Source organism: Olea europaea, unplaced genomic scaffold, assembly GCF_002742605.1.
Source record: "Olea europaea var. sylvestris unplaced genomic scaffold, O_europaea_v1 scaffold279, whole genome shotgun sequence".
In the NCBI taxonomy this organism is placed as follows: Eukaryota; Viridiplantae; Streptophyta; class Magnoliopsida; order Lamiales; family Oleaceae; genus Olea; species Olea europaea.
The window spans coordinates 456,101-468,125 of NW_019246376.1; the positions used below are offsets into that span (position 1 = coordinate 456,101).

The 12,025-nt window shown below is 33.6% G+C and overlaps 1 pseudogene; it reads left to right on the forward strand.

The window, feature by feature from the left end:
• The first annotated feature begins 6 nt into the window (after window positions 1-6).
• On the forward strand, window positions 7-7,265 carry LOC111383926 (annotated as a pseudogene).
• The last annotated feature ends 4,760 nt before the right edge of the window (window positions 7,266-12,025 follow it).

Consider the following 12,025-nt stretch of genomic DNA (forward strand, 5'->3'; position numbering starts at 1 on the left):
GCCACCCTTTTTAAAAGAAACAGTAGAAAGTGGAATTGGCGATGAGATTCGGAAAATTCAGAAAATTCTGGTAGAGAAGAAGATGAAAAGGGATGGAGTTTAGGGAGAAAGGCAAGATCTTTGTTGGGAATTTACCACTTTGGATAAAGAAATATGAGGTGGCGGAGTTTTTCAGGCAGTTTGGGCCTATAAAGTGCGATTTTGATAAAGGGCCATGATGATTGTGAGAGAAACATGGGGTTTGGGTCTGTGATTTATAGTGGGCCCACGGTAGAGCAGGATGCAATGAATACTGTAGAGTTCAATGGGATTGAGTTTCATGGGGGGTTATTGACTGTGAAGATAGATGATGGGAGACGGATGAAGGCAAAAAACTGAGGGGAGGGCCAGGTGGGTTGAAGGCAAGGAAGGGAATGGGGATGAGTACAAGTCTAAGTGGCATGAAGAGAGAGAGGGCTCGACAAGGGAGTTCCGGAAGGATCTGGAGACTCATCCCGAGAATTGGCAGGCAGTTGTGCGAATGTTTGAGAGGATTAAAAAGGTACTTGTGCAATTATATAAATGCCGTGGTAGTGGTTTGCTTGTGATTGATGTCAAGTTCATTTAGTTATATTATCATATCTATGGTAGAATTAGCTGAATTTCAATCAAGTTAAGTTCAATTGTCTCCACCGTCAAGTCGAAAAATTCCTAAATGCATTTCAGTCCATTCCTAAGAGGAAAAACTGGAGAGATCGACTAGGGAGGTTTTGGGCAGATATAGTAATAAATGTGACTTGTGATGGTGATATACTCATGATGTGAAATAAGAATTAGGAATGATGTTGTGGGAACCAAAGAATGCTTCCAAAGAAAGCAAACCATAGACTCGATTCATGAAAGAGATAAATTTTGTTTTCTATATTATTGAAAAGAGAGCTGTGAACTTGTACTGGCGAGAAGGCGTGTAATCTTGTACAGAGTTGGTTGTTAAATTAAGTGAGAATTAGTTTTCTTGAAGTTTGTCAAGATAGAATTTGAAAATAAATGTAAAAGGCATGGCCTGCAGCTGTGCATTAGTTTGGTAACAGCTGGGATTTGATAGACAAATGGGTTCATGGCTGTAACACATTTCCCACTCCTTGAGATGTCTATGCCTCGCGTTGGTCAACGAAATTATAATTATAATATTAATTTATGCATGAAAGAATCAGAAATGAATGTACATTACTTATATATGACCTATTACCATAACAAATATTAGTACTTTGCTTGCAAAGTAAGAACAGCAGTTTGAAACTTGTTGTGTGCGTCATACTTACCCCTCACCTACTGTAAATGATTTGTATTCTCTTTAGCCTTCCAGAAAGAGTTCGGATTGATGGTGAACTATTATGCAAGACGAGGTGACATGCATCGTGCACAATAAACTTTTGAGAAGATGCGGGCTCGGGCAATAGAGCTGAATTTACTTGTATTTACAAAGTAAAAATTGTTATATTGTGCCTTCTGCTCTCCTCTGATGCACTATTAGCCATTTTGCAATATTTCGCGTATGTTTGAGCTCCGTTTTTTACTAAACTCATTTTTTCTAAAACTCATTTTCGACTACACGTTTTGCCATAAAATAATTTAACACATAAACTCAAAATTTTTCCCTATTTTTTAACCATACATCCTCCAGAAAATAACTATTGCAAAACCTATTTTCTCCCAAAAATGGGGCTCATAGGGCTCTGGCGCTTTTCTCAAATGCTAAGGGACATTATATTTTACTATTGTTCCTAGTTACACATGCTTTAGAAGTTTCTCTGATTCCCATTTTGAATTATTAAGTGACTTATCTTACAATAAATCCACTTTACATTGCTACAACCTTATTCATGCATATATGCAGTAGGAAGAGACATGGAAGAAGCATTGTCATGTGTAAGAAAGATGGAAGGCAACATTTATGATGCTCTCTGTCGTCGCGCTGAGAGTCCTGTCCGTACGTCGTAAAGGGAGGTCCACATGGAGGAGAATCGCATCCCAAATGTTTGACCCAAGTATGTATAAGTTGTGATTCCATCAAAATTTACTTGGGTGGCGAACTAGGGAGGAAGACCGCCACTCCTTAGAATTAGTCGGATGAAGCTTGGACACTTGAGTCATAAAAATAAAAAAATAAAAAAATAAAAAAAAAGATGGAGGAAGAAGGTTTTGAAATGAGCTTGGTGACATACAGTATTCTTGTGGGAGGATTTGCTAAAATTGTCAATATTGAGTAAGTAGAAAGTCTGCACCAATGCATATATTACATTCAAATGCTTATTTTTCCAATTTTTATGTAGGTTGACTGGATTGTGTTTGTCAACAACACATACCTTTCTCATCCAATTATTTATTGTTTAGGCCCCGTTTGGTACATGTTAATGTAAAATGAGAATGAAAAATATAATCGTTACGGGTCCCACACAAGAAATAGAAAGTTAAATATGGTGACTTGATTTGATGGATAACGGTCATATTTTTCATTTTAATGGATAAATAATGGGAAATAAACGGGGGCTTAGTTTATTTAGCACAATTCTTCTGGAGTAGTGATCGTTAAGTGTTTGCTAATTCTTTGGCTCTGTAATTAGAATGTAATTGGGTGGTCCATCAAAAGTAAACCACATACGTGTGGAAAGAATATGAAATCAATACAAGCAGGGAAGGCAGTAGTGGAGAGGCATTTGGTGTATGTATCTCCAGTAGGAGTGGTTGCCCCCTCTGATTTGCTATCCTTCCACCATTCTTTCTCTTTCTCTGCTATTTTTTCCATTAGATTTCGCTCCTGAGCACACGAAATAGAGACAAGTATAGTCTCAATTTAGACTGAAGTTCTCATCATATAAAGCACCAGAAGCGCTAGACATCTTATTAATTTGTTGGCTTTATATAGTTCTCTACTTTTTCCTTGATACAACTTTTCTTCACTAGTATTATTACTTCAACAGCTATATAGATGCTGGTTTGTCAATGCTATCTTATTTCTTGTCCTAGAGTGCATCTCATCAAACCTAATTTTCCTCGGGGAAACTAGATAGGATGGAAGCTGGAGTAGTTGATCCAGTAGTTCCAGATATAGATCGAAGGATCTCGAATAAACAACCATCCACAAATGTTAATTCATTTGAGAAAGAAAGTGTTCGAAACTTCTTAAGGTAATGCTATTTACTGATATTTTTCCCTCTAGACATTTAGCCACAAAAAACTAGCTTATATTAAATATCAATTAAAAATCTGGCTATATAATCAAAGAGACAAAAGTTTCTTATTTGAATTTTCCTTCTTTTTTTGTTCTCTAGATTCCTCCTTCATAATTTTGTACTTTGTGGTTCTCCAGTAATTACTTTCCTGAATTGATATTGATGAGATTTTCCACATTACATTCTGTCGTAATCTTCTGAATTCCTTAGCAAATGTTTCTTTGCTATTTCTGGAATAGCTGCAGAGCTTTGGTTTAAGGAGGCCAAAGAGAAACTTACAAGCTTAAATGCGATTATATATGGGAACAAAATTTACGCTAATTGGTAAGTTGAATTTAATTTTCATTCTAATATTACTTTCTGTTGTTATTGTATATGCACATTTGGAACAAAATTCTATGCACCTTCCACTAATGTACAAAATTTATAAGTGCTCTTCCTACTGTGGACATTAATCTTGACATTCCTGTCAATCCCCCTCTCTCGTCTCCTTGTGTGTGTGTTGGGGGTGTCCTTTTCTAATTATTGAGGGTGGGGGACCGCCTGTTTTACTTTTGTTAATGAACTCATTTACTGTTGGTGTATTCGCGCAAATGGATTCAATTGATTTATGATCTGGAAGTGCAAAAAAGTCTTGAGTCTGCCACATGCGACTAGTCCTATGATGCGCTGACATGTATCGTGTCTAACGATTCGCGATTCTTCAAAAATTTACAGATACGACACGTCGCCGACACTAACAGTGTATGATATTTAACAACTTTAAAACGGGAATATCACACACTTTTAACAGTGTATTCAGTACTGGTCAATAGAGTTGCTGGATATGCGGTGGATGCTGTATTACCATGCCAGCTCTTGGTTCTTTTTTATTTTTATTTGATGTTATTTTTGCAGTTTGAAAAAGGATGTTTATGCAACTCTGAATAAGGCTTAGCATGTTGTTTATAGGTGCTATCTTTGCAGTTCGATTTTTAGTGCAGTCACAGCTATCTTTTATTTGCATAATTTTGTTTCTCTTATTACGCCAAATACTGCAGATAAGGATTTAACATGGATCGTGCTGAAGCATTGGTTAGAGAGATGGAAGAGTAGGGTATAGATGCTCCAATTGACATATATCACGCCATGATGGATGCTTATAACTAATACCATGAAAGGGAATGAAGAAAAATGTCTCATTGTGTTTAATAGACTAAAGGTAAATGCTTAAGAAATTATGTTGAGCATGACGAGTCAGATTCCTTACCATGCTACCTCCTGCTAACCCATCATCCTGAATTCACTTCATATGTGTAACACGTACATATTTACATATTAATCGATTTCGTTTAATTCCATTTTTGTCAGGTGGTAGTTGTTCTTGAATGGAGTGGTGAGGTTAACGAGAAAAACCATTATGCCTATCTTATTTTTGGGATATTGAAATTCGCACAATACCTTTGACTAAGATTAAATGTCCTTTATGAGAACTAAAGTAGTAGAATGCTTAATGATCAATGATGTGAAATATGAAAACATGTAATAGGGAGCCGAATTATCATTCTTAAAGAAATGGTTGCTACAATGAATTTAATTTTCACTCATTGGTAGTATTATTTTTTGGTTAGAAAATATAAGCATGCAAAGGCCAATTGATCCCTTTAAAGTGCTAAAACTTTCTGAAAAAGATGACATTGCTTCTATTTTATTTTGTGCAATGTACACTATTCCCACCATTTCACTTGTGATTATGCTTGTAAAGGAGTGTGGATTTACACCTTCTGTAGTCACTTATGGATGTCTCATCAATCTTTATACCAAGGCATCTGCAACTTTCTTTTCTTATCTGTACTTATCTACTTGTTTTCGTGTGATCTGATATTGCTCCGAAATCTTCTTTTTCTTTCTCTGTTCTTTTCTAAAGCCAGATTTTATTTAAATAATAGAAGTAAATGTGTCGGCTACATTCAGGCTTGGTCTGGGAATTTTCAGACCACTTCTTATTAAGTGATACAGCATCTTGAACTTTAAATGAATGCACAAGTAGTGTAAGGAAACTGGGATGCTGGGTTAAATCCTTGGTGCTGCACTATACCTTTTTATGGGGGATTCAAATTGAATCAGCAGAAAAATCATTTCCCTTTTGACATTGTTGTTAATGGAATTATCAAAACACAACGTTAAATGAGCTTGTATTGTCTCATATCTTATTATTTGTTGCTATTGTTCACTATTGATATTTGAAATCATCTTCAACCTCTTAAGACGTCAAAAGCTTAACCTGGTTCTCAAACTTTGTTAATTGTATTTTTCCACTTTTCGGGCAGGAAAAGTGACATGATGAAACTGTCAAGCATAATATGAAGAGGTATTCCATGCTGATCAATGGATTTATACAATTGAAAGATTTTGCTAATGCTTCTCAATTTTTGAAGATGTAATAAGAGATGGTCTGAAGCCAGATGTTGTGCTTTACAATAACATCATAAGGTCATTTTTGCACTATGGGTAACGGGGATTGTGCCATTCGTACTGTTAAGGGAATGAGGACACTTCAAGGACATTTATGCCTATTATTCATGCTTTTACCAACCATTCTCCTACTTTTCACTTTCTATGCTTTTGCTATGACACTTGTGCCCACGGCCAATTAGTGCATAGGTTTGATACATTACTCACATTCTTCGTTCATTCTTTCCATTCAGATGGGCTCTCGTAGAGGTGACGTTTGGGAGGCTGCTGACTTAATGCAGCAAATGAGACATGAAGGGGTTCAACCAGACATCCATACTTACACATCTTTTATAAATGCTTGTTGTAAAGCTGGGGATATGCTGGTAAGGACAATGTACCAATTTGTTGTTACACTTCTATTACTGATAAGTGATAAATCATGTTTCGGATGGTTATGTCTAAAATTTTCGTAAAGTCGCTGGTTTTCATTTATTTTGATTTGAAAGTGCTGATTATACTTCATTTAACATTCCCTACTATTCAGTCTTGAGATGAAATCATGTTTTGTATCACTCATCACTAATATCATTCATTCAGGCCTTAGGGTATTTTTGTATGCAGAACAGGATTGGATTGGACAGAACAATAGACAATAGTCTTTTTTCTTTTTCTTTTATAATACTATCTACTATTGTCACGTCCATCTTATCAAACATGCCACGAGCATATGTAGTAAAGGTTGTGGGTGCGAGCTTTCCTTATCCAGTTTTTCTCTTATTGCGTACTAAACCGGACTTTTTTCTCTTATTGCGTACTAAACCAGACTTACATACCATTTTCTTATAGTGGTTGTGACCGACTTCATATTTGCCCGGACATTGATTCTCTAGGTGTTATCAAGAAATTGAATCAATATTTGCATTTGTTAAGATTATATTTTGTTTGCAGAGAGCTATGAAAAACAGTTCAAGAGATGAAGCACTTGGAGTGAAGCCTAATGTGAAAACCTATACAACTCTTATTCACGGGTGGGGTAGAGCATCTCTTCCAGAGAAGTCTTTGAAATGCTTTGAAGAGATGAAGCTGGCTGGACTAAAGCCAGACAAAGCAGTATACCATTGCTTGATTACCTCATTGTTATCCCAAGCTACAGTTGCCGAAGATTATATTTACACAGAAATCATGCGCATATGTGAAGAGACGGTGGAATGTGGGTTAATGGTTGATATGGGGACTGCAGTTCACTGGTCGAAGTGTTTGCGCAAGATTGAAACGACAGGTGGCGGGAGCCCTTTAGAAGACTTTCCCTCCCGACTGGAATTCGCACAATACTCTTAATGCTATTTCTGATGATGATGATGCATTGGATGAGAATGAACATAGTGACTGTCCTTTGTATGATGGTAATACCGATGATGAGGATGATGCAAACTATGATGAAAGGTTACGATATTAATTTTATAAATCTGGTGCTTATTGAGTTGACCAAATTGTTGATAGTCTACAAACAAGATGGTAACTGCCAGGTATTTACCCTTGTCTCCATCTTTAGCCGTATAATTTATCCATCTAGATCATGATGATTGTGCTCAGATCATCGTCTCAACCTCTTTTATTCTTTTCTTCTTGTGAAATTTCTGTGAAACTCTAGTTATTTGAGCATGTTCAGCTAAGCTACTTAAGAAAGAGTAAAAGTAGTTTTTTAGAAAGTAAATTTTTGAACTAAAATCTTGGGGGAAAAAGAAAAATTAACTGGTGCACTGATAAGGAAAAGCTAGAATCTGATGCACAAGTGATTGTGCTTAACGTCATTCCTTTAAGAAAGTCCCATGTATGCTAAACTGCAAATTTTATTTAAAAAAAAAAAAAAGAATTTATATAATTTAAGAAAATGTAAAGAAGCAGACAATGAAACTTTCAACTCTTTTGGGAACAAGATTTTGAGCCATTGACTTTTACAATGTGCAATGTATTCTAGTGATAGTATAATTTCAGAGGCTGGTTATTATATTAATTAAAATCTATTGTTAAGTAACTAACTTTATTCTTTTAAATAAAATGGAATAATGTTGCTCTTTAAAACGTATTTTCTGCTAAGTTTTATAATATCTGTCTCGTTAAGATACATTTTCTTCTCTACTTATTCTTAGAATGTCAAAGTCCTGTGCACATGGATGTTTGGTACATTGTATAAGATGATGCATGAGATGAATCTTGTTCACTAGAATTCTAGATTATTTAAGACAAGAATCACAGTATAATAATCCTCGATTATTGAACCACTTCATTTAAAAGTTAAACTAACAGAAAGGGCTATGCACCTAACGTACATGTTAGATTTATTATTTATGTTGATGGTATAAGCTATAAACTTGTACATTTTTTTAAGTGAATGACGTGACCGGTGAAAGTTGATCTAAGAACATTACTCTGGTTAAACCACTTCATTGACACAAGAAAGAATGTATTTATTTAAATTCTATCATCAATGAACCAGAAGTGATTAGAACACCAACGTTATATCCACAAAGCGTGCAGGCTTAGTTTCGTTTACATTTATTTATTTATTGTATTTTTTATGTTATGGATATAAAATCTTGACAAGATATATATACAAATAAACAATATGAACGGTATGTTAATCATCTTGTTTATATTGGAATTAATAGTTAACACATAATTAAGAGATGATTAAGCTTCAAGATTATAATGATGGAAGGTCAAGGTAGCATGTGCCTAATATCTAGACGATTTTCACAAATCACAAGAGAGGGTAGATAGGAGACAAAACAGTTCATGCATACCTATTTTCTATTTTCAAAATTAACCGAATATAAACGTAATAAGACAAAAAATGGATGTTGTTTTTCATCTATTCAAAGCGTACGTCTAAACTTCTTGCTCACTCAATCTTGAGAGTGCGTGTTCGCAGTGTGATTTCTAAATTTCTATACAGTCTTAATTGTTCTTGAAGTATAACTAATTCAAAAAATATATATTTATGCTCGATCGTCATGTCATTTATGTGGACACAAGGGACTAGAGGACCATTCTCTTCACCTTTTATTGGCGAAGTTAAGTTGTCATTCACATTTTGAAGTTAGGATACAATGTTTGGACAATTTTAGTAATATTCCTTGTAGACTTAACTCTTTCAACTATTTTTGTGTTTTATTAACCATATAAAATTGATGGTCTAACCAAAATTGTTAGTTTATTTAAGACATTCTAGTCCTGCGCAGAGGCACATGTTTTTTGTCTAGAAGAAATGAAAAATTTAAAAGTAACAAAAAAGAGCCATATTTTGCGCCAACTGATCAATTATTTCAATAGTAAGTAGGCTTGTCCCCTTTACAATTATTGTTATTACATGCTTATGGTAGTTGGACTATTAGAACATGTTTAGAAGATAGGATAGAACGAGAGTACTTAACAAACGTTATAGCTCGCTTTCTTAATCATATTAGTTAGTCGTGTTTAATTTAAAGTATGGTTGAATAGATTTATACTTTGAGGCAATGCTAACTTTAATCAATATAATACGACATGTCACTTTGTCTTAATCATATTTAGCATGTCCATCCTAATGCACAATTAGACATTGAGACGTATATTCTTTTTAAAAAATCCACTTGTACATAATTTTATGTATATAAGAGTATCCAAACACTCACATAAGTTAATGTACATAAAATTATGTACACCAAGCACAATCCCCCGTTCAATTTTTTTTTTTTTTTTTTTCTTTTTTTTCCCAAAAAATTAGGTTTATATACATTTGACACGCTGGACTTACTTAAGATATTTTTAAAAAATACTAATTTTTGGTTATTTATAATAGAATCCACACCCAAAATGTACCAAATATGATATTATGATACCATGAAAAAAAGTTTATTTTTAAAAGTCAACTCGATCAGTACAGATGAACCATTCAATTAATAGACAATTCAATTATTGCCAGCAAACCATGTACCCTTAACTAATAAAGCATGTTAAGACAAAACAAAACTGATTTGTTCAAAAAAGGCACGCAGCAGGTTGAAGTTGTTATTAGTTTTCTTGTCCTTTGCTTTATTTTCCACTTATTATTATTATTATTATTATTATTATTATTATTATTATTATTATTATTATTATTATTATTATTATTATTATTATTATTATTATTATTATTATTATTATTATTATTATTATTATTATTATTATTATTATTATTATTATTATTATTATTATTATTATTATTATTATTATTATTATTATTATTATTATTATTATTAATTTTATTTTTTGGGAAATTTGGACGTAATAGATTCTTCTTAATCCTCAAGCACAATCCATTCCACAATAATTATTATTGCATTGTAGCGCTATTGCATAAGACCAAATGGTCAGATATAAAATTTGTGTACCATTAGTGGTAGAAGTCGATTAGACTAAAGGACCAAACAAGTTTGAGTGTGAGAAGCTCTTCCCATTTGATGGAGAAAATGGATCGAGGCTTTTATACCAAAACGATAGATGAAAGGTAAAAGGTGGAATGTGCAAAGAACCACTTCTTCCAATCACATCCTGTAACAAGTTATCACTTCTCAGTGAGCGCTGTAGGGGTCCAGAATGATGTACCAAAGCCACCATTTTAATGTAACATGCTATGGTCTCAATATCTATCTGCACAAAATAATGAGTTCGATTTCATAATGTTAATGACCAAAATGTATTAAATGGAAATAGCAAAGTGCATATCTGATATGTAATAAAGGAGTTATTTGATGTGCAGTGAAATTCTTGTAGACTTTAACCAAATATAGTTCGATCAAGGAATATGAGACATGACTCTAGAGCTCAAGTTAAGCCTTAACCTACAAATACAAGTGACAATCATTTACTTGCAAAGTTCTTATTGCTTAGAAGAACTTCTTGAATTCCCTCTATCAACCAAAGTTTGTCACACAATATTGAATTGAACTTGATTTTATTTATAATGAATAAAAATTTGATGTATTTTATTATTTAATATTGTTCGATTTACAATACTAAACAAGTCATCGGTGGACGTAATGAATCATGCAGATTTCAGGAAAAGCATAATCTAGTAAAGAGATGTCACCTCAGTTCTATCAAACATTCATGCCTCTTAAATAGTTTGGCAAGGGCAAGTATGCTTGCATTTAATATCCCACTTGATATTTGCCTTTTTCTTCCTATTTTGAAATTTTGTCCCAATAGAGATTCAATCAACTGCTTCTACATAGCAATTTGTCATCCCAATATTACTGTGTCACAGTACTCAAATTCATGGTCAGAAACATTTACGTCTGAGGCCTGATGCAATCAATCAATAGATAAATTTACTTCGTCATTTTTGGGAAATTGTGGGGTGGAAAGTTTATTTGTTTTCTTTCTCTTATGGTGATTGATTCAGACCCCTGCATGTTCATTTTCCTTAAGACTGTATATTTCAAAAATTGATGCATAACAAATCATTATTGACAATTTCAAAAGAGTTTTTGTCAGCGTTGGGGTCTGTAATTTAAGATTTCACAGTGTGGATAGATATAATTTATTTATCCCATTTAATATTTACCAATTCATCGTGATGTCGTAAACTAAAGGTTGAACTCCAACTTTGAGGGTCTTATCGTTCCGCCTCTAGAGCTTTGTGAGGGAGGTAAATCGCGGGATATGCCCCAACAGGTTAGGGAACAAGAGCTGCCTGTACACTGCGCCTACAAGGAGTTCAATTCCATATCTCAGGGTGATGTCGTAAACTAGTTCTATTTCTCGTTTGATTCTTAGCAAACTTTGATGGTTTGTTAGATAAGACATTATAAAACTTGACAGAATAGCAAAATAGAAATTGCATAATTGCTTCTGCTTATATTGGGAAGATTTGTAATTTACTATAATAAGATAATGAGCATATTTCATGAGACATGAATACTACACTATACTCATCTGAACTAGTCTTTTTTGACAAAAAGATATTCGAGTTTTCCATATATCTTTAAATGAAAACCGTCTTTTAATCATGTTAGAAACCTTTGTTCATGATGACTATAATCCTCATAAGAAGTTTTCGTGTTAGTTATAAATGATAAAAAATCGTGTTAGTTTATGATTTTCTTAATTGTAACAAAAGTCTCACTCTTCTTCAGTCACATGTCTAGCTTCTCAGAACCTACAAGAAAGAATTATTGTGACTATAAAATATACAAATTAATCTCCATTATCTGGTGATATTATAATAATTCAGATATGAATTATAAGCAAAAAGTGATTATTGGATACTTATCAAACAATGGGAGGCTGCATTTGGCAGTATGACTACATTAAACTTAACATATAAAATATTAATTATGTCAAAAAACGACAAT